General features: G+C 43.2%; 1 non-coding gene across 1 annotated transcript; it reads right to left on the minus strand.

Moving 5' to 3' along the window:
- Positions 1-7,585: 7,585 nt before the first annotated feature.
- trnaa-ugc (transfer RNA alanine (anticodon UGC)) lies at positions 7,586-7,657 on the minus strand. Its single transcript has one exon. It is a non-coding gene; the product is annotated as a tRNA-Ala (tRNA).
- Positions 7,658-27,030: the final 19,373 nt, after the last annotated feature.

The following is a 27,030-nucleotide window of genomic DNA, read 5'->3' on the forward strand; positions in this document are numbered from 1 at the left end:
TATTTACAATGACGGCCTACCCAGGACAACACTGGGCCAATTGCACACCGTCTTATGGGACTCCCAATCACAGCCAGATGTGATACAGCCTGGATTTGACCCAGGGCTAGTAGTGGCACCTCTTGAACTGAGAAGCTGTGCCTTGGACCGCTGCACCATTCAGGAGCCTGTTCAGCAGAGACTGCGTGAATCAGGCCTACATGGTTGAATTGCTGCAAAGAAACCACTACTAAAGGACACCAATAATAAGAAGAGACTTGCTTGGGCCAAAAAACACGAGCAGTGGACATTAGACCAGTGTAAATCTGTCCTTTGGTCTGATGAGTCCAAATTGGAGATTTTTGGTTCCAACCGCTGTGTCTTTGTGAGATGCAGAGTAGGTGAACGGATGATCTCTGCATGTGTCGTTCCCACCTTGAAGCATGGAGGAGGAGGTGTGATGGTGTGGGAGTGTCTTTGTGAGACGCAGAGTAGTCGTCCAGAGTTTATATAGGGCCACTCAGTGTTAATTTAACACTTTTGTTAGTGTTCATATTGAAGTGTTATTAAAATATAACACGTCAGATGTTGTTCAAATGATCCATGGAAGTGTTTTTTCAACACCCTCAGTATTAAGCATCAACACCTTTCAGTGTTCAGGATCAACTTTAAGGAATGCATCCGGTAGCTGAATTGATACCAGGAAGTGCTCAATATTCACACTAGAAAATAACATATTTTTTGTCTGGTTCTCTCCCGCTCATAAATCAAGCCTGCATGTTGTAAGTGACTTAAACATGAGCAATAAAGGAGTCCTTACAAGAGTAGTAACTCTGCTTTGCTTCTTTATTTAGACCAAAGTGAAAACATTATCACAGGTACATTAAAATGAAAACGGTGCATCACAGGCCCATCAAAATGAAAACAGTGCATCACATATAGTACACGTACCGAGGCACTCATCACAGTGAAAACAATGCATCACAGCCGTGTTAAATTGAAAACAGTGCATCACAGGCGCCTCAGTACATGTACTATATGAGAACAAGAGCATTTGGAGAGTTGCTATTTAACACAAGTGGAAGTACTCCTAAGACTAGGTATGCAATTTTCTTGACAAAGTTGCCAATAAACTGACTACTGCTCTATCATGTCAAACAAAGGAACAACATAAAGGCTCTCATCAGCACCATAAGCACTTTGAAGGACAAAAGGCTTATAACATTTCAGATCATCAACATTGACAACAACTTTGTCATCAACACCATCAAACACAGTGAATGCATGGTAATGTTCACTGAAATTATCCGTATGCAACTTGTCCAGCAATAGGTATACAATATTGTCAACCACAATGATCTCATCTCTTACTGCAAACTAACAGTCCCTCTCTGTACTCCGGGCTATCCATCTTAACCTAGCTGGTAGAGTAAATGGCTTACTGCATAATGAACTGAAGTGATGCTGACAGCTCATCACCACCAGTATATATTCAGTATGTCGCAATGGTGATGTCTCCCAGTGATGGTCTACAGCAAATTGGTGTTTTTTGGCAAGGGACTTAGTAAGTTTGAGGGTGTTCTTAAAGAGTTTGTGCGTCGCCTCAAACCTCATGATCTACATATTTAATGAAGAACCGATTTGTCTTATGCATGCTGGGTAATGTATCATAAAGTTATGTTTGGGTAACACGTTTTTATGCGGGTACAACTGTTTAAAAAGTGTGTGACGTTCAATTATAAAATGATTTAGATCCACAGTCATAGAGTTTGTTCTCTAGGTTGACTTTAGTTGGACACTTTTCGCGCTCCAAGTACCCATAGTCAAATGAGCAGATTCAAGAGCGCAGCGCACGTTTCAAAATGAAATTTTCAGAGACCTATTCAAACAGTTTTAACTCAAAGTGAGCCACCCCTTATTACAAACATGGAAGTGCTGCAAACAATTTAGTTTGGTATTCTTTACACCATACACAGATGGGAGCTGTGGGTCTGATTGCAACGGATTAAAATGCATTTCAAATTTATCTTTACCACGCAAGACAATCTTAGGGTCATCCTCACTGTAAACAGTCTGAGCATTAGACTCTTCAATCAAACAGAACAGTTCATCAAATGCACACAGACCACTAGTTGCCTGGCAGGGAACAAGCCTTTTGTCCACCACGATGTAGTAGTTGTCAAATCTTGCTCCGTCTTCTTCCGACGGCAAAGAGGTATGGCTGTCGACCATGACTCCCATCAAGATGGTCTACAATGCTGCAGCATGACTGCAACACAACGGGTTTTTTAAAGTCCCTCTCCACATGTTAAGACAAAGAGACAACCCAAAATAATGAATTACACACCAATTACTGTATCATCTTACCTTATGAAAGTGCACTAGCCTGCCCACAGCATCACTGGCACTGATCTTAGTCCTCTTCCCTCCTGCTGGTGGTGGGAGGAGATGAAGCAGCAGCAGCAGGGAGGACATATTATTGTTCCAGAAACCTGGACATGAAACTGGTCACCAAACTGTTCCTGGATTGTTGGGAGAAGTTGCTCTCGGAGGATGTGTTGGTACCATTCTTTATTCATGGCTGTGTTCTTAGGCAAAATTGTGAGTGAGCCCACTCCCTTGGCTGAGAAGCAACCCCACACATGAATGGTCTCAGGACGTTTTACTGTTGGCATGACACAGGACTGATGGTAGCGCTCACCTTGTCTTCTCTGGACAAGCTTTTTTCCGGATGCCTCAAACGATCGGTAAGGGGATTCATCAGAGAAAATGACTTTACCCCAGTCCTCAGGAGTCCAATCCATGTACCTTTTGCAGAATATCAGTCTGTCCCTGATGGTTTTCCTAGAGACAAGTGGCTTCTTTGCTGCCCTTCTTGACACCAGGCCATCCTCCAAAAGTCTTTGCCTCACTGTGCGTGCAGATGCACTCACACCTGCCTGCTGCCATTCCTGAGCAAGCTCTGTACTGGTGGTGCCCCGATCCCGCAGCTGAATCAACTTTAGGAGATGGTCCTGGCGCTTGCTGCACTTTCTTGGGCACCCTGAAGCCTTCTTCACAACAATTGAACTGCTCTCCTTGAAGTTCTTGATGGTCCGATAAATGGTTGATTTAGGTGCAATCTTACTGGCAGCAATATCCTTGCCTGTGAAGCCCTTTTTGTGCAAAGCAATGATGACGGCACATGTTTCCTTGCAGGTAACCATGGTTGACAGAGGAAGAACAATGATTCCAAGCACCACTCTCCTTTGAAAGCTTCCACTCTGTTATTTGAACTCAATCAGCATGACAGAGGGATCTCCAGCCTTGTCCCCGTCAACACTCACACCTGTGTTAACGAGAGAATCACTAACATGATGTCAGCTGATCATTTTGTGGCAGGGCTGAAATGCAGTGGAAATGTTTTCTTGGGATTCAGTTAATTTGCATGGCAAAGAGGGACTTAGCAATTAATTGCAATTCATCTGATCACTCTTCATAACATTCTACAGTGAGGCAAAAAAGTATTTAGTCAGCCACCAATTGTGCAAGTTATCTTGTGCAAGAGAGGCCTGTAATTTTCATCATAGGTACACTTCAACTATGACACAGCCTCTAGGTCCATCTGTGAAGAGACAAACGCATTTTAGAACATAAAGAGGGTTGATGGTAAAGAACATCATCAGAGGGTAGCCTACTCTCATGTTGAGTACGACACGTTATGAACAGCAGATCAACACTTTTTTTGACCAAGAACCTGGAGAGTGAGTGACGCACAATCTCTGTTTGTCGACAGCGTTACCACTAGATCCAACTTTGGTACAATTTGTCCTATGTAGTGTTCACCAACTTGATTGAGACTCATAGGAAGACCTCAGACCTCAGAGAATTTTCCTGTGTGGAACATTCAAACACCTAACTTTGGCACAAAATACCCTTTTTCAAATGTTGGAGAGGTGAAAATGTCTTGGAAATGACTAACATTATGTATCAAAATGAATCCTTCTCTCTAAAAATCAGAAATGTCATATAATTTGGTCAAAGTGGGTGGAGTTGTAATGTGCTAAATTGATTTTTTTCCAGACTCGTACTAAAATACCAATTGATGCACTGTGAATTAGGGGTAATTCACAATGAATATTGCAGCGATTCTGCAGGAGTGTGAGAGATGCCTGGGCGATATTCGAACACAGGGCGCCATGACCCAAAGGCAGTACGAAACAAATGCTTCAAGAAAGATGTCCCCCTTGGGGAAGTGGTCAACAGTCTTATCAACGGCAGTTTGATAACGATGACTGAACTTCTTTCAAGCCCCTTCACGCGCTCACCCAGGCTTCCATATGAGGTCATCCCACTGCTGACACAATTGCAGCAATTTGGAGGCAGAGTGTGAGACACCTGTGGCTAATGGTCTTATCAACGCCAAGCTCTCATCAACATACTGTTGCTCATAACAAACCATACTCATTGTCGTCATCACTGTCGTCGTTATCACCATCATCGTCACCATCATCGTCACCATCACTTTCTCAATTTATTAAGATCTCTCACCCAGGTCACTTCTAGACATGAGCCCATGTAACTGCCAGCCTATGTAACTTGTTCAAAAAATGAGGCGCGCAGGTTTTTCTTTTTGCAGATTCTCAATTTACTAAATGTTTAGCAACAGCAACAGGAAATGTGAATTATTATGTGGATTATAATTAATGGACATTTTTGTAGGGGTTGATATTTTTCATTAGGGAAAATCAAGTCTGAAATTTCAATGTGGAAACTTAAGAAGCCTTTTAAACCCCAGTACGACCAAGGAGCTGATCGTGGACTGCAGGAGAAAGAGGGGAGAGCACGGCTCCATCAACATCGACGGGGCTGTTGTGGAGCGGGTCAAGAGCTTCAAGTTCCCTGGCGTCCACACCACTAAGGACTTAACATGTTCCAAATACACCCGCACAGTCGTGAAGAGGGCACGGCAGCGCCTCTTCCCTCTCATGATGCTGAAAAAATACGTATAGCAAATGCACTGACCTTGACCGCAAAGCGCTACGGAGTGTGGTGCGGACAGCCTAGTACATCACTGGGGCCGATGTCCCTGCCATCCAGCACCTCTTTATCAGGCGGTTTCAGAGGAAGTCTTGAAAATTTGGCAAAGACTCAAGCCATAGACTGTTCACTCTGCTACCTTCCGGCAAACAACTTCTATTCGTAAGACTTCTAAGTAGCCATAAGACTGCAAAATAGTTAATTAAATTGATACCAGGACTATCTGCACTGACCCTTTCTTGCACATACACACTATATACACACTAAACTGACACTCACACAACCCCCCCACACACACACACGCAAACCAACACAACACAAACACATAAACACGCACACAGATACACACACACGTACACACACTTTTACACTCACCATATACTGCAGCTACTCTGTTATTTATTTTACTCTTATTATCTATCCTGATATCTATGTAGCACATGGGGATGTTTGAAACTTAAGTGTCTCCACTTGCGCCAGCGAATAGCTAGCTTTTGTGATGCTGAAGGAGGGCGGTCACGTGTGCTAGCAAGGCAGAGGTCCCGAGTTCGTGCCAGGTATAGGCCAAATTGGGAGTGGTACTCGCTAAGCAAGCAGCTTGACATCCTTTACCATGCCTTCATGTACATATCTACCTCAAAAGCCTTGTACCCTGCACATTGATCAGGTACTGATACCCCCTGTAAAGCTCCATTCTTGTGTATTTTATTTGGCGCATGTGACAGATAAAATTAGATTTGATTTAGTGTGTATATACCCTCTTAGAAAAAAGGGTTCCAAAAGGGTTCTTTGTGGAGGGATAGGATTCTACCAAGAACCGTTTTTATCTGAAGAACCCTTTTTGGAAGACAACCATTCTTTGTGAGGCAAAGAGTTCTACCTAGAAACTTTTTCATCCTAAGAACCGTTTTCATTTAATAATTGTTTGGAAGGCAAGAAGGATTATTTGGAAGGCGAGAAGGGTTCTACATAGAACATCAGGAGTTTGAGTAATCTGATCATTTTAAAAAGATAAGTGTGGGAATGTTTTAAACTGTACCTATGTACAAAGCGAAAACAAGTTTTTAGATTAAAAAAAATGGATTAAAAAAAATCCTTATTTACAGAAGTTAATATGTGAAAAAAGTCAAGGGGTCTGAATACTTTCCCAAATGCACTGTATATCTGGCATTGCCTTAATCATGTTACATATATAGTACAGACATAGCTGACATCTTTGCATAAAGAGTATTTTCCGTGATTTTATTGAGCCGAGAGTAGGAGAAAAGAAGGGAGTATGAACCAGCAGCATATTGTATATGGCACACAGCAAATTGGCCAGTTTTACCTAGTGTTGATTTTTCAGTGTAACTTATAATGTTGATTCAGGAGTTAAATGAAGTGGTGTACACTTAATGGTGTAAAATAACCCTAGTGTTGTTGTGTTGTTGTTAATAACCAGAGTTGAGTGTGATTGTGTCATTTTTACTCTTTGATTAGTAAAACGCTCAAAACCATGCCCTCATTAGCATATTTCCCAGCATGCTCTATTGCAGGTTGATTTTCAGAATTGTTTCAATATCTGTATTTTTTGCAGGTAATCATTGGTTGATTAATCTTATGCTACACAAAGATGAATAACATCAATTTTTCTAAACAAATCCAATCTGTTAGTAGTGAGACGTATTGCACCCGTTACTGAAATAGTTGTTCCAGTTGATTTAGATCATTCCATTAGTCAATATCCTTAACCTGGTAGTCATTCTGAATGCAGGTTGTGGGTGATTAAAAATGCTAATTGGATATCCTCAATCTGTCTGGATTCCAATAGGAATTACGCATAACTTTGCATCCAGCATAATGTGATTTGCAGGCCTGATGTCACCTGTAAAACCAGTAGTTTCCTAACACCGCTGTGTTAGGTTGTATCTAGGCCCTCAAAGAAATACCTTACAATCACAATGTTGTGTCATAAAGAGTTTAATTTTAAAGTCTAAATTGACTAATGGAAGATAAAAGGGTTCTCGGTAGAACCCATCATGGAGTGTTGTAGGTGCAAGATAGCGTCCATGCCTGCTCCTGCTCCCTCTGTTAAAACTGTATCATGATAATGTAGCCTACTATACACTATTACTCTCTTCGCTATGAAAATTGGTTGCGTTTTGTGAAACGTTTAATTAAGTTTAGTTGCCATATAAGGATAGCCCATGTGTCTTCATCAATCTCAGTGGTCTTTGTTTATGCAGAGAGGGAGCGGTGGTCACAATTGGACAATGCACAAGTAAATAAACAAAGCTGTGCGGGTTGTTTACATATTTTGTTGGCTAATAAAATGTATCAATGCTAATGCTGGGGGCGGCAGGTAACCTAGTGGTTAGAGCGGTTTTGTAGATCGAATCCCCGAGCTGACAAGGTAAACATTTGTCGTTCTTCCCCTGAACAAGGCAGTTCCAAGGCCGTCATTGTAAATATGAATTTGTTCTTAACTGACTTGCCTATTTAAATAAAGGTTAAATAAAAAATAAAACAATATTAAATGCACAATCGAAATACTATTTGCGAAATTATAAACAAAAGGAACCTTGTTTTTTTTCGGAGAAAATATTTATGGAGATGCCGGGGATTGAACCCGGGGCCTCATACATGCAAAGCATGCGCTCTACCACTGAGCTACATCCCCTTCCACGTAAATGTAAGGGAAATAAGGCAATACAAATATAAGCCCACAAATAGGTACACTAAAAGAACAATACGAATATCCAATAATCATTCAAACTGTATCGCTTTGCAGTTGCTATCCCCCCCCCCCCCCCCCCCCCACCCACACACACACACACACCCCTCCCAGAAATAGTTAGTTGCCTACGGACGGAAAACGGCAATTTTCCACAACCTTCTCCACAAGATGGCAGTAAGGCCGTTTTCTCCATACTAACGTTACATAACAACCTCAAAGCTTGATTTCACCAGATATTTTATATCACCAGAGAGACTGGATATCGGTGTTATCAAATATTTTTGGTTAAATCAAACTATGTTTCTCCTCTTCCTTTCTGATTATATATAACAAAAACGTAGTGTAGAAGGTGGGAAAGGTTTCTTTGATTATATCCCTTTTAGAATGTAGAAGCTATATGTTACCTAGTTGACAATTTTTACATCACATCAATCAGGCGGGAAATGCTTTGCTGAGTTCTAGAACGTGCACGGGTGACATCGAAGCTCAGGAGGAACCATCTGCTGCAAGAGGTATTCAAATATTTTGCTGCTCTAAACAGTCCAAATACTCCAAGAAATGAGTATACACGACTATATATCATTTTATGAAGAATCCTCTTTTTCATATGTTTACTGCTTTGTTTACACTTCTTGTAAAACACAAGATCAGGCAGTGTTTAGGCCCAACCAAACGGTCAGCAGAAATGGACTTCACTGAAGACCAGGGGCACTGATGAACCATTCACCATGAAGGAGATAACACGAGGTGCAGATATATTAGTCTACATGAAGACTAGCCTATTTGCATAATCACTAAGTGATTTATAAGCAAAGTCATACTAAGGATGGATGATATACTGTATATTATAGGTGATCTGGTGCTTTGCCAAACATTTATATTCGTACATTTTTTATTTAACTATTTAATTAAGTCAGATAATAACACAATCTTATTTATCATGATGGCCTACCAAAAGGCAAAAGGCCTCCTGTGGGGACGGGGCCTGGGATTCAAAATAAAAAATCAATACAATACTGTATAAATATAGGACAAAACACACATCACAACAAGAGAGACAACACAACACTACATAAAGAGAGACATAAGACAACAACATAGCAAGGCAGCAACACATGACAACACAGCATGGCAGCAGCACAAAACATGGTACAAACATTATTGGGCACATACAACAGCACAAAGGGCAAGAAGATAGAAAAAAAGCACCTATAACCACCTATTTACCATTTCAAGTTTAAAGTTTTAATGTCACATGCACAAGTACATTGAAATGCCTTTCTTGCAAACTCAAAACGCAACAATGCACCCCATATAGACATTTGCTTTTTTTTGTATATGGGTGTTATAAAGGATTTATGAAGGCTTCATTAAGTTTAGTTAGTGTAGTTTAAAATAGGATCATGAATTCAAAGGATTTCTTTCCAATCATAAAACTTCCACTGCTCTCACCAGAGCGTTATATGTTTCCATTCAGCCACAAGAGCATTAGTGAGGTAGGGCACTGATGTTTTGCAATTAGGCCTGGCTTGCAGTTGGCGTTCCAATTCATCCTAAAGGGATTCGATGGGGTTACGGTCAGGGTTCTGTGCAGGCTGTTACGGAGTCTAGTTGATAGGTAATCGACTCGCTGGGCTGTTCCCTGGACACCGTGTGTAGGGATTTGTACAATGCTTGAACAAGGCTATTGAACTTGACATTGGTGTCCTTATTATTTTATTCAACATATCAAACTGAAACATGGTGTGGGATATGATTCATCATTCCAGAGAACGCATTTTCAGTGCTGCAGAGTCCAGTGGTGGTGAGCTTTACAACCACTCCAGCTGACACTTGGCATTGCGCATGGTGATCTTAGGCTTGTGTGCGGCTGCTCAGCCATGGAAACCCATTTCATAAAGCTCCCGATGAACAGTCTGTGTGCTGACGTTGCTTCCAGAGGCAGTTTGGAACTCAGTAGTGAGTGTTAGCACTCAACGGACCCATTCTGTGCTACTTGGGTGACTGAGAGCTTCGCGGCTGAGCCGTTGTTTCTCCTAGACGTTTCCACTTCACAATAACAGCACTTACAGTTGACCGGGGCAGCTCTAGCAGGCAGAAATTTGACGAACTGACATGTTGGAAAAGTGACATCCTATGATGGTGCCACGTTGAAAGTCACTGAGCTCTTCAGTAAGGCCACTCTACAACATTGTTTGTCTATGGAGATTGCATGGCAGTGTGCTCGATTTTATACACCTGTCAGCAACTGGTGTGGCTAAAATGGCCGAATCCACTTATTTGAAGTGGTGTCCACATACTTTTGTATATATAGTGTAGCTAACGCTACTGGTCCCCCTCACACTTGTTCTCAGATCATCTCTGACCTAAAGAAGGACAACTTCAACCTCAGGCTCCGCATATTCTTTTATGAGGAGCTGCTGCAGCAGAGGTATGATGACTCTGTCGAGGTAATTTACAAAACAGTGAGTGATGCGGATCAGAGACAGATCTTAACAAAGTCATGTAACTTCTTTGAAGAAATACTGTACTGGTAGTCCTACTGTATAACTCCATGTACTTTTGTGTCAACACAGAACATTGACCTAAAGGTAGAAGTTGAAACACTGAAACAGGAAATGCGGCACTGCTGAGTGTCTCTGCCCTGTCACTGTAAGTTTGGTCAAGAATATTTCATTTTGACCGAATAGAAATACAATTGATTGGTATTGTAACTAATCTGCCTGCGTTTTGTATGATCTCGTAAAAATGACCCATAGCAGCTCAGAGAGTACGGCAACACCAAGATCCAGCTGCTGGAGAAGGTATCTGAAGAAAAAAAAACGGTTCAATCTTAGCATTTAGAATGAATTCATATTCCCAGTAGCTGCATTGTTTGCTCTATAACCTGTTAGTTCATATGCCTTGCCATCGTGATATATAGGCCTAAAGGTAGAGATAAATAAGAAGACACAATGGCAGAATAATTTTAGCCAAGCCTTTGTTTCATCACAAACCGGAGAGCAACATCTGTCCGGTGGAGTCCACAAAGCATATTGCATGTAGCAAACAGTTAAATGACCTACAGCATGGTCAATCAAGTTAATGTTTCCAACATTTTCGGACTTCTAAACAAACACCGGAGAGTTTCCCCAAGTTGCAAAGAAAACACTATTCAAGCACCATTTCAACTTGAGCATTTCAACATCATCAAACCTATGCTTAGTCTAATAGAGTGACGGCCTCCCGGGTGGCACAGTGCCATCAGAGACTCTGGGTTCGCGCCCAGGCTCTGTCGTAACCGGCCGCGACCGGGAGGTCCATGGGGCGACGCCAATTGGCCTAGCGTCGTCCGGGTTAGGGAGGGCTTGGTCGGTAGGGATGTCCTTGTCTCATCGTGCACCAGCGACTCCTGTGGTGGGCCGGGCGCAGTGCGTGCTAACCAAGGTTGCCAGGTGCACAGTGTTTCCTCCTTAACATTGGTGCGGCTGGCTTCCGGGTTGGATGCGCGCTGTGTTAAGAAGCAGTGCGGCTAGGTTGGGTTGTGTATCGGAGGACGCATGACTTTCAACCTTCGTCTCTCCTGAGCCCGTACGGGAGTTGTAGCGATGAGACAAGCTAGTAGCTACTACAACAATTGGACACCATGAAATTGGGGAGAAAAAGAGGTAAAAAAAAAAGTCTAATAGAGTGACAAAAATCACTCTATTAGAGTAAGCTAAATATCATGTGGCTGGCCATGGTACTTATTTGTGTGTGTGCATAAGTAGAAACAACATGTTGATTAACCCAACTTGTAGAGAAACGCCAATGCCGGAGCACCACAACGAGATGCAACAATTCAAGTTTTTTTCTGCCAGTGACATTTGGTTCACTTAGTTTAGCTCAATGTTGATTGGCTATTATTGTATTTTTTTTGTATCAAGGGAGGCCAAATGCTCGTTGGCTTCCCTTGCATTCAATGCTACGGGTGGCAACAATATCTTACTCTTATTGACCGGACAGCATCAGATAAATGGGCTACACATACAGAGACAGATGGGCGCTGCTTTGCTCGCTCGGATGCTTTCTATGGTGGGATTACATTCAGCCTCTTGCGAATTGAAGGAAAACTATGAAACACAGAGAGATGAAAGATCAATTATTTTATATGCATTATTTATTTTATATTTTTATGAGGGGGAAGCCTGTGTCATGAATTTGGCCTGGAGGTAGGTTTATGACAGTAATAAATACCTCTTCCCCCCATTTTCCTCCCTCTACCCTACTGATGTTACATTTGCAAACCCCTTTGGTTAACATAGAGATTCTGGGAACATCAGAAGGTGGGGGGAAATGAACTATATTCTGGTAATCCGACCAATTGAACATATGCAGTGGTACTTAATGAATATGATGTCAGTTCGGTTGTCATCTGAGACATTCTCATCAATGATAAGATGATATAAACTCTACAGTGGAAAGTCTACACATCAGAGTTATCGGATTCACATGGAATTGTTGTTCAATTTAAATGTTTGAATATGAAATGATTTGTGATGGGATGAAATGGGATTTTAGCTTCTAAAATGTTTTCATAAGTTTAGGGCTCTGCTCAATCAGTGGCCCGCCCCTGTGAAGGGACATGGGTTCTAAAACCTTTCAAATACGCCCTCCTCTCCCTTCCTATATAAAGCCTTGACGACAATATAACCTCCTGTTCCGAGGATGTGGGGACGACGGTCCGATGTCAGAATGGTTCAGATAATAACTACAGAACGAAGCCAACATCAGCGTGAGCTTTGGTTGCGAATGATATGAACTTTGAACTCTTATTCACTACAGAAGTGATACCTCCAAGCCGTTGAGTTAGCAACAGCCGCTACAAACGAGGGTTAGGAAGGAACAGACAGAGTATCCCGTCTATCACACAACGACGTTACTACAACGTATCCAATTGACAACTAGAGACATTTTTCAAAGGACAAAGGACTCGGTTGGACAACAAAGCCTTCCATCTACCACCAACCTACCGAAGCGCAGCTCAAAGTAAATATTTATTGCATTTTCCTTTTCCAAATGGGCGGTAATTTAGAATGCATAAGATACTGTATTTACGATAGCACAACTTCGCCCTTTGTTCCTCAGTCTTCCCGCCCTTTAATTTCAAACCCAGTCCCTTTTCTTTTATGTAACAAAAGGGCGAAGCCCGCTAGGGACGTTTTCCTTTATGATGTAATTTGTAATCAAGTTATGATTTAATTATGTGTATGTGTAATTCTGTGTGATTAGTTAGGTATTTAGTAAATAATATTGACTGCTATTGATGTAAAATATTACTAGGTCTTTAAGAGTTTCTTCGGAAGATAACAGCTCTATAAATATTATTTTGTGGTGCCCCGACTCTCTAGTTAATTATATTTACATGATTAGCTCAATCAGGTAATATTAATTACGGAGAAATTATTTTATAGAATAGCATGTCATATCACTTAATCCGGCATACCCAAAGACACGACACCTGGCTTCACTCGGCATCCGTCAATACACGCCGTATTTCATAACTAAGTGTTCTCCAGTGTCCTCCAATATTTGCTGAATATTGTTTCCATATATTTCCAGGATCTGGATTCGTCCAGAGTGGAGGGGGGAAAGGTTTAAAACTACACTGGTTGAGGCTTTGCAAGTAGATAATGGGGAAATGCCACTCTTAGAAGAATTAAGCTAGCCCTGGCATACTGGGCAAGACTGAAGGGTAGTACGGTAGATCATCCTACACTGACAGTATTGGAAGACTGCTGGAAATATGAACAATATCAAAAGAGGGGTTCTGGCCCAGAGATTGGAAATATGGTTGATGAACATGGACTCAGAGATATTGTTATAGGGCCATCTGTAGCAATAGTGCCACTGTGGTTTTAAACAAGACTATGTTGATCTGAGGTGATAGAAGAAAATAAAAGGATAGAGGAGGTGCAACCAAGAAGAGTGGTAATATCTTGGGACTCTGGAATGGAATGTAAGAACATGAGGATTTGTGGTTAGACATAATGATGCTGTTGTTGGGGTTACAAAGAAATTTTATTGAAATTCAGTTCTGTTGGATGCCGGCTCATACAGGTGTTTATGAAAATGATATAGTAGATATAATAGCAAAACGAGCAGTGAAAAAGAAAATTGTGGATATACAGGTGCAGTTAGAAGGGAAATTAAAACATAGAGTCTGAAAAATGGGTTAGATTGCTGACAGAGACAATGAGATGAAAGTAGTAAGGGCAGACATTTTTATAGTACAAGGAAATCTGTACAGGAGATAGTGTCATAAATGGTAACAGGAGGGATGAGGTTATGTTGTGTAGGATGAGATTAGGGCATATGGGATTTAATTAATCTTTGAAATTGATAGGGAAACATGGTACTGGATTGTGTAATTGCTGTATATAGATAGAGGAAACGGTTAACCATATTTTTGTGAAATGTATGAGGTAAAAAAGGGCCTCTCCCTTTTCGAATGGCGCCGAATACAGGCAAATCCTTGATGAGAACCTGCTTCAGAGTGCAAACGACCTTAAACTGGGATGACGATTTATGTACCAACAGGACAATGACCCAAAGCAATGCTGGAATGGCTTCAGAACAAGAATGTGAAAGTCAATGAATGACCCAGCCAAAGCCCAGACTTGAATCCCATTAAAAATCCGTGGAAAGATTTGAAGATTGCTGCTCACCGCCTCTCCCCATCTAACATAACAGGGCTTGAGAAAATCTGCAAGGAAGAATGGGAGAAAATCCCCAAATCCAGATGCGCAAAGCTGACACAGACATACCCAAGACGTCTAAAATCTGTAATCGCCGCCAAAGTTGCTTCTACAAAATATTGACTCAGGCTAGTGAATACTTATGTAAATTAGATTTCTGTATTTCATTCTCAAAACATTTGCGAACTTTTCTAAAAACATGTTTTCACTTTGTCATTATGGGGTATTGTGTGCAGACGGATGAGAAGAAAAATCGATCTTATCGATTTTGAATTCAGGCTGTAACAACAATGTGGCATAAGTCAAGGGTTATGACTACTTTCCAAAGGCACTGTTCTCCATTTGAACACTGAGCATAATATAGGCAAGCACAGTACCCTCTGGGAGTTTCTCCCATTTCTTCTCTGTAGATCTTCTCAAGCTTTGTCAGGTTGGATGGGGAGCGTCGCTGCACAGCTATTTTCAGGTCTATCCTGAGATGTTCGATCGGGTTCAAGTCCGGGCTCTGGCTGGGCCACTCTAGGACATTCAGAGACATGTCCCGAAGCCACTCCTGTATTGTCTTGGCTGTGTGCTTAGGGTTGCTGTCCTGTTGGAAGGTGAACCTTCGCCTCAGTCTTAGGTCCAAAGCGCTTTGGAGCAGGTTTTCATCAAAGGATCTCTCTGTACTTTACTCCGTTCATCTTTCCATCGATCATCCTGACTAGTCTCCCAGTCCCTGCCACTGAAAAACATCTGCCACCACCATGCTTCACCATAGGGGTGGTGCCAGGTTTCCTCCAGACATGACGCTTGCCATTCAGGCCAAAATAGTTAAATCTTGGCTTCATCAGACCAGATAATACATTTTTTCTCATGGTCTAAGAGTCCTTTAGGTGCCTTTTGGCAAACTCCAAGCAGAGTGGAGGAGGAGTGGCTTCCGTCTGGCTACTGTACAATAAAGGCCTGATTTGGTGGAAGGCTGCAGATATCGTTGTCCTTCTGGAAGGTTCTCCCATCTCCACAGAAGAACTCTGGAGCTCTGTCACAGTGACCATCCGGTTCTTGGTCACCTCCCTGACCAAGGCCATTCTCTCCCGATTGCTCAGTTTGGCTGGGCGGCCAGCTCGAGGAAGCGTCTTGGTGGCGCCAAACTTCTTCCATTTTAAGAACGATGGCGGCCACTGTTCTTGGGACCTTCAATGTTGCAGAAAGTTTTTGGTACCCTTCCCCAAATCTGTGCCTTGAGACAATCCTGTCTTGGAGCTCTACGGACAATTCCTTCGACCTCATGGCTTGGTTTTTGCTCTGACATGCACTGTCAACTGTGGGACCTTTTTGTGTAGACAGGTGTGTGCCTTTCCAAATCATGTCCAATCAATTGAATTTACCACAGGCGGACTCCATTTCAATTGTAGAAACATCTCATGGATGATCAATACTAACACAATGCACTTGAGCTCAAATGTGTCTCATAGAAAAGAGTCTGAATACATATGTAAATACATTTAGAAAAATGTCTCAACCTGTTTTCGCTCTGTATTGTGTGTAGGTTGATGAGGAAAAAATCTATTTAATCCATTTTAGAATTCTGGCTGTGATGTGGAAAAAAGGGAAGGGGTTTGAATAGTTTCTGAATGCACTGTATGTCTCATGATTTGTGGTGGGGTGATGTGGAGAGAGTGCGGCAGGTGTGCGGCAGGTGTGCACTGTATAGTGCACTGTGTAGTAGTCCGGTACTAGTGTGTGGGTGGGAGATGTGTTCATGTTGTATTATGCAACGTGTGTTACATGGCCTGTTGCTTTTGCTACCAAAGTTCTTATTGGTGCCACTGAATATTCTACAGCGGTAGTGCCACCGGTGCTAGAAAGGTTCACCTTGAGCCCAACACAGGAGGTGTACATGTCAAGTAACTTATGTCTGGTGATTGGTGCCTGCTCTGGTTGAAGGACAGTAGCGTGAACAGCAGGATCCTAGTGGTGGCCGAAGGGGAGGTGGGGCCTTCCCAGCATACCCTGGACCGGACCCAGACACTTTTCATGGACCCTGATGGACAAGGAGGCAACCTTATCTACGAGGAGGCGGCCAGCATTATCGCCGAACATTCACTTTTGTTGTGTAGGCAGTTTCTGCTATAGTACCCTTTTCTTGGAAGGATTAAGTGCTCTGTGTTGTCTGCATTGAGCTGTATGTTTGCTAATATCGTACCCAGCGGTCTAAAGTGTGACCATTGTGGTCAAAAATGCGCCTAAATATTTTTATTTTGGCAGCACCAGTGTGACTAGAATAATTGTTGAATAATAGTCACCCATAATAATTGTTATTATTAGTGGCTTGTTTCCATTTTAATATCGAGGAATATTTATATTGAGGAATATTTCACTTTCTCTCTAGTGAATTTGTGCATGAGGCAGAAATAATGCGACTCAAGTCTCACCATCAGCTGGAAGACATGTTCCCTCTTAGGCCACGGTCAGTGACGGAGGGATGGCGAGATGCGGACCCTCTGCTGCCCTCTCTCTACCTCCGCTGAAACTGACCTTCAGATGCAGGCACCATCAGTCCAGTAAAATAAAAAGCAAATGATTTCAATTGATTCTCACCCAGCTGTGCTTCACAACAATTAATCTATTATAGGGCCCTATAAAATCTGCGTTGCGGAGATCGCAGACGGAATCACGGAATCCAGACATCAACTAAATGTATTGAAGTTATTAGAACGCTTGTCATAAGACAAGAACAAAATTCATCAGTGATTCATATTGTCCTTCAACTTTCTGAAGAAGCAACACACAGAAATTCCCCTGTCTGTGTGTGCATGTTAGTGTACCATTTTGTGTAGCCATTAGAGATGAGGGCCTGCCCACCAATTAGGCGGTGGATTGAGGGTCACATTTTCTGAGCTAAACTGCCAAAGATGCACCTCCAACACCATAAAACCTCAAGTCTGCCCAAAAAACAATGACCATTTCTCTCAACCAGTGGCATGTGGGCTTTTTAGCTCTGATGCTGCTCTGTGATGAACAGCGCCCACTTTGTCAAAGGCAGGGGCACCAAATATTTAGCTTGTCCATTACCAGCGCGCCCCTCCAGGGCGCTATTGGAGAGACTCATCGCTGCGGCTCTCCACCCACATTCCGTCAGAAAATCATCTAACATAAATCATGCTGCAGATCGAGTATGTGGCCTTTTCTATAGCCAACAGGTTGGCGATAAAATGTAGGATCGTGTAATGAGGGACGCTTTTTGCATCACGCACTTTCGCCGGACAAATAGCCTAACCTAAATGGCGCCCAATCAAATAAAAAATGTGCTGACATGTTAACACCATATCCTAAAAACAGGAAAGGTCAAAGTAAAATGGATAATATGCAATGGACAATCAGGATACTCACGACTGTTGTCCAGGAGTTTCACCCTGTCGGCTAAATTGTCATGATCAGTGGTTAAGTTTGTATACGTATATTTTTTACGAGCTGATCACATCGAAAAAGAAAATAGCCTACTGCATTTCCCGTTGTGTAAACACATTGCAATGAGAATCAATAGGCTCAGGATAACTCCCATATGAAGTTGGGTGTCTGATATTCAGAACTTAAAGCTGCAAAATGTAACTTGTTGGGCATCCTGACCAAATTCACATAGAAATGTGAGTTATAGATCTCATTGAAAGAAAGTCTAAAAACAATCAACTTTTATTGGTCACATACACGTTTAGCAGATGTTATTGCGGGTTTTTACTGTTTTTACTGTTCTCTATTACCAGGGAAGGAGAGTTATGACAGGTTGAGTGGGACTCTGGCAAATAGTGTATATTTAAATGCTTGTTTCTAGTTCCAACAGTGCAGTAATATTTAACAATACACACAAACCTAAAAGTAAAATAATGGAGTTAAGGAATATATAAATATTAGGATGAACAATGTCGGAGTGGCATAGACTAAAATACAGTATATACAGTGCCTTGCGAAAGTATTCGACCCCTTGAACTTTGCGACCTTTTGCCACATTTCAGGCCTCAAACATAAAGATATAAAACTGTATTTTTTTGTGAAGAATCAACAACAAGTGGGACACAATCATGAAGTGGAACAACATTTATTGGATATTTCAAACTTTTTTAACAAATCAAAAACTGAAAAATTGGGCGTGCAAAATTATTCAGCCCCCTTAATACTTTGTAGCGCCACCGTTTGCAGCGATTACAGCTGTAAGTCGCTTGGGGTATGTCTCTATCAGTTTTGCACATCGAGAGACTGACATTTTTTCCCATTCCTCCTTGCAAAACAGCTCGAGCTCAGTGAGGTTGGATGGAGAGCATTTGTGAACAGCAGTTTTCAGTTCTTTCCACAGATTCTCGATTGGATTCAGGTCTGGACTTTGACTTGGCCATTCTAACACCTGGATATGTTTATTTTTGAACCATTCCATTGTAGATTTTGCTTTATGTTTTGGATCATTGTCTTGTTGGAAGACAAATCTCCGTCCCAGTCTCAGTTCTTTTGCAGACTCCATCAGGTTCTTCCAGAATGGTCCTGTATTTGGCTCCATCCATCTTCCCATCAATTTTAACCATCTTCCCTGTCCCTGCTGAAGAAAAGCAGGCCCAAACCATGATGCTGCCACCACCATGTTTGACAGTGGGGATGGTGTGTTCAGCTGTGTTGCTTTTACGCCAAACATAACGTTTTGCATTGTTGCCAAAAAGTTCAATTTTGGTTACATCTGACCAGTGCACCTTCTTCCACATGTTTGGTGTGTCTCCCAGGTGGCTTGTGGCAAACTTTAAACGACACTTTTTTTGGATATCTTTAAGAAATGGCTTTCTTCTTGCCACTCTTCCATAAAGGCCAGATTTGTGCAATATACGACTGATTGTTGTCCTATGGACAGTCTCCCACCTCAACTGTAGATCTCTGCAGTTCATCCAGAGTGATCATGGGCCTCTTGGCTGCATCTCTGATCAGTCTTCTCCTTGTATGAGCTGAAAGTTTAGAGGGACGGCCAGGTCTTGGTAGATTTGCAGTGGTCTGATACTCCTTCCATTTCAATATTATCGCTTGCACAGTGCTCCTTGGGATGTTTAAAGCTTGGGAAATCTTTTTGTATCCAAATCCGGCTTTAAACTTCTTCACAACAGTATCTCGGACCTGCCTGGTGTGTTCCTTGTTCTTCATGATGCTCTCTGCGCTTTTAACGGACCTCTGAGACTATCACAGTGCAGGTGCATTTATACGGAGACTTGATTACACACAGGTGGATTGTATTTATCATCATTAGTCATTTAGGTCAACATTGGATCATTCAGAGATCCTCACTGAACTTCTGGAGAGAGTTTTCTGCACTGAAAGTAAAGGGGCTGAATAATTTTGCACGCCCAATTTTTCAGTTTTTGATTTGTTAAAAAAGTTTGAAATATCCAATAAATGTCGTTCCACTTCATGATTGTGTCCCACTTGTTGTTGATTCTTCACAAAAAAATACAGTTTTATATCTTTATGTTTGAAGCCTGAAATGTGGCAAAAGGTCGCAAAGTTCAAGGGGGCCGAATACTTTCGCAAGGCACTGTACATATGAGATGAGTAAAGCAAAAACTTGTTAACATTAAAGTGACTAGTGTTTACTTATTAAAGTGGCCAGGGATTTCAAGTCTATGTATATAGGGCAGCAGCCTCTAAGGTGCAGGGTTACGTAACCGGGTGGAAGCCACCTAGTGATGGGAATTTAAGAGTGATGGCCTTGAGATAGAAGCTGTTTTTCAGTCTCTTGGTCCCAGCTTTGATGCATCTCTACTGACCTCGCCTTCTGGATGATAGCGGGGTAAACAGGCAGTGACTTGGGTGGTTGTTGTCCTTGATGATCTTTTTGGCCTTCCTGTGACATCGGGAGCTGTAGGTGTCCTGGAGGCAGTGATGTGTACGCCGAGGAACTTTAAGTTTTCCACCTGCTCCACTGCGATCCCGCCGATGTGGATAAGGGCGTGCTCCCTCTGCTGTTTCCTGAAGTCCACGATCAGCTCCTTTGTTTTGTTTACGTTGAGTGAGAGGTTATTTTCCTGGCACCACACTCCCAGGGCCCTCACCTCCTCCCTGTAGGCTGTCTCGTCATTGTTGGTAATCAGGCCTACTACTGTTGTGTTGATGATTGAGTTGAACAGGGAGTACTGGAGGTGGCTGAACACACACCCTTGTGGGGCCCCTGTGTTGAGAATCAGCGAAGTGGTGGTGTTTCCTACCTTCCACCTGGGGGCGGAACGTCAGGAAGTCCAGGACCCAGGGCCCCGAGCTTAATGATGAGCTTGGAGGGTACTATGGTGTTGAATACTGAGCTTTAGTCAATAAACAGCATTCTTACATAGGTATTCATCTTGTCCAGATGGGATAGGGTAGTGCGATGGTGATTGAATCATCTGTGGATCTATTGGGGTGGTAAGCAAATTGAAGTGCCTCTAGGGTGTCAGGTAAGTTAGGGGTGATATGATCCTTATTAACTAGCCTCTCATTTAGTTCAGTTACCTTTGCTTTCTTGGGTACAGGAACAATGGTGGACATTGTGAAGCAAGTGGGTACAGCAGACTGGGATAGGGAGAGGTTGAATATGTCCGTAAACACTCCAGCCTGCTGGTCTGTGCATGCTCAGAGGACGCGGCTAGGGATGCCGTCTGGGCCGGCAGCCTTGCGAGGGTTAACAGGCTTAAATGTCTTACTCACGTCTGCCACTGAGAAGGAGAGCCCACAGGGTAGGTTTTAAGGGTACAACACCTCCTATACACTTCCTGATAAACTCATTCACCGTATCCATCTATTTGTCAGTTATTCTCAGAGGCTACCCGGAACATATCCCGGTCCAAGTGATCAAAACAATCTTAAAGTGTGGCTTCCGATTGGTCAGACCAGCATTGAATAGTCCTTAGCACGGGTACTTCCTGTTTGAGTTTCTACCTATAGGAAGGGAGGAGCAAAATTGAGTCGTGATCAGATTTGCCGAAGGGAGGGCGGGGGAGGGCCTTGTAGGCATTCCAAAATGCTAAGTAGCAGTGGTCTGTTTTCTCATATTGAGTGCTACAGTCAATGTGTTAGTAGAACCTCAGTAGAGTTTTCCTTAAATTTGCTTTGTTAAAATCCCCAGCTACAATAAATGCGACCTCAGGATATATGGTTTCCAGTTTGCATAAAGTCCGGTGAAGTTCTTTGAGGGCCATCGTAGTATCTGCTTGAGGGGGAATATACACGGCTGTGACGATAACCGAAGATAATTATCTTGGGATGTAATAGGGTCGGAATTTGATTGTGAGTTATTCTAGGTCGGGTGACAAAAGGACTTGAGTTTCTGTATGTTATCACAATTACACCATAAGTCGTTAATCATGAAACATACACCCCTGCCATTCTACCCGGAGAGATATTTATTCTTGTTGGCGCAATGAACTGTGAATCCAGATGGCTGGACCGACTCCAACAGTATATCCTGGGAGAGCCATGTTTCCTTGAAACAGAGTATGTTACAATCCCTGATGTCTCTCTGGAAGGAGATTCTCACCCTGAGCTCGTCTTATTTATTATCTAGAGACTGAACATTAGTGAGTAATCTACTCGGAAGCAGTGGATGTCAATGAACTCCTGGATACCATTTTTATGCCCACTAAGTTAGAGGTAGTTTTGCAAGCCAATGCTAACTAGCGTTAGCGCAATGACTGAAAGTGAATGGGTATATGCTAGCATGCTAATGCAGTAGAAAAAGGGCCTCATTGACAAAATCCCGAAGTATCCTTTTAACGTCATTATTGCCAAAATCGAGAGGTATCCCTTTAACTCTTTCTGCCCATTCCCAAAAGCGTTTCGTGATTGGCGTGTTGGCTAAAGCTTAGGCTTACGCACTAATGCCAGATAGCCAAAAGATAATGAACGAAAAACCTCAACGTAACCTAAACAGTGGCCCGTTTATTAGGTACACCCATCTAGTTCCGGGTTGGACCCCTCTGTAGCCATGAAGGAATTCACCTGGTCAGCAACATTGTTCATATAATTTGTGGCATTAAAACGTTATCCAATTGGTATCAATGTGTGCCAGGAAAACATTCCCCACACCATTATACAGGCCACTAGCCTGTACCGTTGACACCAGGCAGGATGGGGCCATGCTGCTTACTGCAAATTCTGACTCTGCCATCAGCATGACTAAACAGGAACAGGGATTCGTCGGACCAGGCAAAGGTTTTCCACTCCCCAGTTGTCCAGTGTTGATGATCGCGTGCCCACTGGAGCTGCTGCTGCTTGTTTTTAGCAGATAGGAGTGGAACCTGGTGTGGTTGTCTGCTGCAATAGCCCATTCGTGACCAGGACCGATGAGTTGTGCATTCTGAAATGCCGTTCTGCACACCACTGTTGTACTATGCCATTATTTGCCTGTTTGTGGCCCGCCTGTTAGCTTGCACGATTCTTGCCATTTTCCTTCGACCTCTCATCAACCAGCTGTTTTCGCCCACAGGACTGCCGCTGACTGGATGTTTTTTGTTTGTCGCACCATTCTCGGTAAACTCTAGTATCTGATGTGCAGGAAAAGCCCAGGAGGTTGGCCATTTCTGAGATACTGGAACCGGCGTGCCTGGCACCGACGATCATACCACGCTCAAAGTAGCTTAGGTCACTCGTTTTTCCCATTCTAACGTTCAGTCAATTAACTGAATGCCTCAATGCCTGTCTGCCTGCTTTATATAGCAAGCCACGGCAAAGTGACTCGCTGTCTGTAGGAGCGAACAATTTTGTGGACGGGGTAGCCACTGAGTGTAAATTGCACAAGAACTATACATTTCTGTATTTTTTTTTTCAACCTGACAGTCACCCACCCCGCTATTCATCCACACAACCCTAAACCTGCCCACCCTGCGGACGTAACCGCGGAGACTGCGGGTTGAGTCAACCCGCCCATTCCTACAATATAAGCTTTATCTCAATCAAGCTAAAAGTCTGCTTTTCCGGGGCTCCTAAATTGTGTGATGTGCTAACTTTGGTAGCACCAGTGCTACCAATGAACATTATTTAATTTCGAGCCCAGCTATGGTTGTCTACTGCAGGGCAGGGAGGGCCTGGAGCAGACCCTGCAGATGGAGAAGCATCTGCTGGTGCTCCACCGGCAGAACGAGACCCTGCGGCAGGAGAAGGACGCCATGGAGAAGAGGCTGAGGGCCGAGATCCAGAGACTTAAAGAACAGGTACATTGACAGGAGACGTGAAGGCTGAGATACTTATAGACCATTGTCCTTATGTCAGGTGGCATCCCAGTGCGGTGCTTTTCCCTGGTCCCTCAATCACTGCAGACAGAGTAGTCGCGCTGTCTGATGTGAGAGAGCTTCCACCCTACCACTTTCCTGGCATTGCACTGACGTGTGTGTGTGACAGAGGGCTTAAATAACAAAAATATCTGGAAAATGAGTGGAAAATAAGACAATAAAATACTAACTATTCAGGTGTTTTACAATTTTCTCTATGTGAAAGATGCTCTACAGGGACAAAGTGGCCAGGTTAGTTGGTGAAGCAAAGTGGGAAGAGCTACAGAGACTCAGAAACCAGGTACACTGACCAGCACAGCAGCAAAGAGATGGTTAAAATAACATGATTGCTCATTTTGTGGAGGATAATTTCTCATAATTAGAATGTGTGAAAGATAAATGAATAGTAATCTATTTCAACATGTTATTGTTCATTTTAACATGTTTAAATCACTAACGTTCTCTTTTTGGTATCTGAGGGGGTCGGCCTGAACCCCCACCCATTCTTTCTTTAACATGTTTGGCTGTACGGAAAATAGACTATTCGCTGTCCATTCCAACTTGTTTCTGTACTTCTGACGTGGTCATGTTGATATGTCCCCTCCCCTGTGCTGTGGCGCCCCCCAGCTGGCCAGTGTGGTGCAGTCCAACGTCAAGATGTTTGACGAGCTGAAGCTGTACCGCTCTGCAGAAAACAGCAAGCAGAGAATCGATCAGCTGGTGAGTGGAAGATTTTAACTGCTACTGTAGTGATGATCCTAAGTGTTTGTTGAATACTCTCAAGGCTATGTAGGATATGTAAAGCCTCTTAGAAGAGCTATGCATTCTGTGTGATTAGTTAAAATTCATGAGCTTTAATAGGATTCACGAGCTGGAATGTCAAAGGGCTTTATTGCCCACTGAAACAAAGTGGTTTCTCGTTTAAAAGGAGCCATCCTTTTGTAAACCCACTGAACATCACACATCATTGAGGCTCATTGGATGATATAAGAGAGTCTTTGACAGCTGATGTTTCCTGTCTGTCACTCAGGTGAAGAGTTTGGAGAAGCAACACCGCATTCTCATCCACACCCAGCTAGCCTCCCTGAGGACAGAGCTTCTGCGCCTGGCAGGAACCGCAGCACCCATCAACGGCCACTCGGAGCTCACCGTCAGCCTCATCGGTGAGGAGGCCACTGGCCCTGGGGAGATGACTCTCCTGAAGGAGGAACCAAGTGAAACAAGAGTAGAGGGGGAGGGAGGAGTATTGACCATGGTGGTTGTTCAGATGGGCCCTGACCCAGGGGACTTGGTATCAATATCGGGTGATGTATGTTTGGTGGCTGGGCAGGAGGCGGAATCATCAGTTCCGGAGCTGTACAGTGTTGACTCTGAGGCAGAATTCTACTGAAGGCCTTGAAGACAAAGAGGGGGAGGAGCCATCTTTGTCAAGGAAACACTGACCCAAAGAGGAACTAGGGGGAGAGCGCGAAGCCAAACTCCAGTGCATCTGTTGAAACCGTGCTCTTTGTTCAAATCAAAATGTTTTTGTCACATGTAGCGAGTTCTTAGAAGCACTTAACCAACAATGCAGTTTACAGAAAAATACCTAAAACATTTTTATGAAAGTAACAAATAATTAAAGAGTAACAATAAAATAACAATAGCGAGGCTATATACAGAGTCAGTGTGCGAGGGCAATGGTTAGTTGAGGTAATTGAGGTAATATGTACATGTAGGTAGAGTTGTTAAAGTGACTGCATAGATAGAGAGTAGCAGCAGCGTAAAAGAGATAGGCGGGGGGCAATGCAAATAGTCTGGGTAGCAATTTGATTGGATGTTCAGGAGTCTTATGGCTTGGGGGTAGAAGCTGTTTAGAAGCCTCTTGGACCAAGACTTGGCACTCCGGTACCGCTTGCCATGCAGTAGCAGAGGGAACAGTCTATGACTAGTGTAGCTGGAGTCTTTGAAAATGTTTAGGGCCTTCCTCTGACTCCGCCTGGTATAGAGGTCCTGGATGGCAGGAAGCTTGGTCCCAGTGATGTACTGGGCCGTTCATACTACCCTCTGTAGTGTCTTGCGGTCGGAGGCCGAGCAGTTGCCATACCAGGCAGTGATTCAACCCGTAAGGATGCTCTCAATGGTGCAGCTGTAGAACCATTTGAGGATCTGAGGACCCATGCCAAATGTTTTCAGTCTCCCGAGGGGGAATAGGTTTTGTCGTGCCCTCTTCACGACTGTCTTGGTGTGCTTGGAACATTTTGTTTGTTGGTGATGTGGACACCAAGGAACTTGAAGCTCTCAACCTACTCCACTACAGCCCTGTCGATGAGAATGGGTGCGTGCTCGGTCCTCCTTTTCCTGTAGTCCACAATTATCTCCTTTGTCTTGATCACGTCGAGGGCGAGGTTGTTGTTCTGGCACCACACGGCCAGCTCTCATCTATCTGCCTTTCTCTCTCTCTCTCTCTAGTCTTTTCATGACAGTACTTGGGAGTATCTTTATAGGAGGGTACCTTTCCCATGAGGTGTTCTATAAGGCTGTCCAGACTGAGCCAGGCAAAGTGCAGCGGTGTGGGAAGAACTCAACTGAAACCACAGTCCCTAATGCGACTGTGAAAGTCGGAGCATCCTTCACTCCCAGCAGTTTGAGAGCTGTACTTGCATGTAACGCTAAACCTAATGACTTACTGTTTACCAGTCTGCTCTGTACTTGAGCTCTGTTTTTAGACGCTTCATGAAGGTCTACAGTAAATGTATTAAACATGCCTACTCAAAGAAAATAACCATGTTACTTTTTGTTCTGACTGTTCCAATGTTTTCATAAAGCTTGTTTGTTCAATTGTTCTAGTAAACATTGTATTTACAGACTGCCGGAAACTAACTAACCATCATGTCAGGTGCGTGAATGAGGACCCAAAAGCGAATTAACAAACAGAGTTTCTTTAATGATAAACACACGTGGGCTCAGACGGACAGGTAGATTCCGACAGGACAGGACAAGGTTGCAGCAAACACGATGATAGTCTGGTTCAGGCATGAGACACACAAACAAGAATCCGACAAGGACAGGAACAAAAACAGAGAGAGATATAGAGGACTAATCAGAGGGAAAAAGGGAACAGGTGGGAAAAGGGGTGACGAGGTAGTTAGGAGGAGACAAGGAACAGCTGGGGGAAAGCGGGGGAGAAAAGGTAACCTAATACGACCAGCAGAGGGAGACAGGGTGAAAGGAAAGGACAGAAAGACACAACATGACAATACATGACAGTACCCCCCCACTCACCGAGCGCCTCCTGGCGCACTCGAGGAGGAAACCTGGCGGCAACGGAGGAAATCCTCGATCAGCGCACGGTCCAGCACGTCCCGAGAGG

This window comes from Oncorhynchus mykiss, chromosome 29 (genome assembly GCF_057628025.1).
Source record: "Oncorhynchus mykiss isolate SJ-2025 chromosome 29, ASM5762802v1, whole genome shotgun sequence".
Taxonomy (NCBI): domain Eukaryota; kingdom Metazoa; phylum Chordata; class Actinopteri; order Salmoniformes; family Salmonidae; genus Oncorhynchus; species Oncorhynchus mykiss.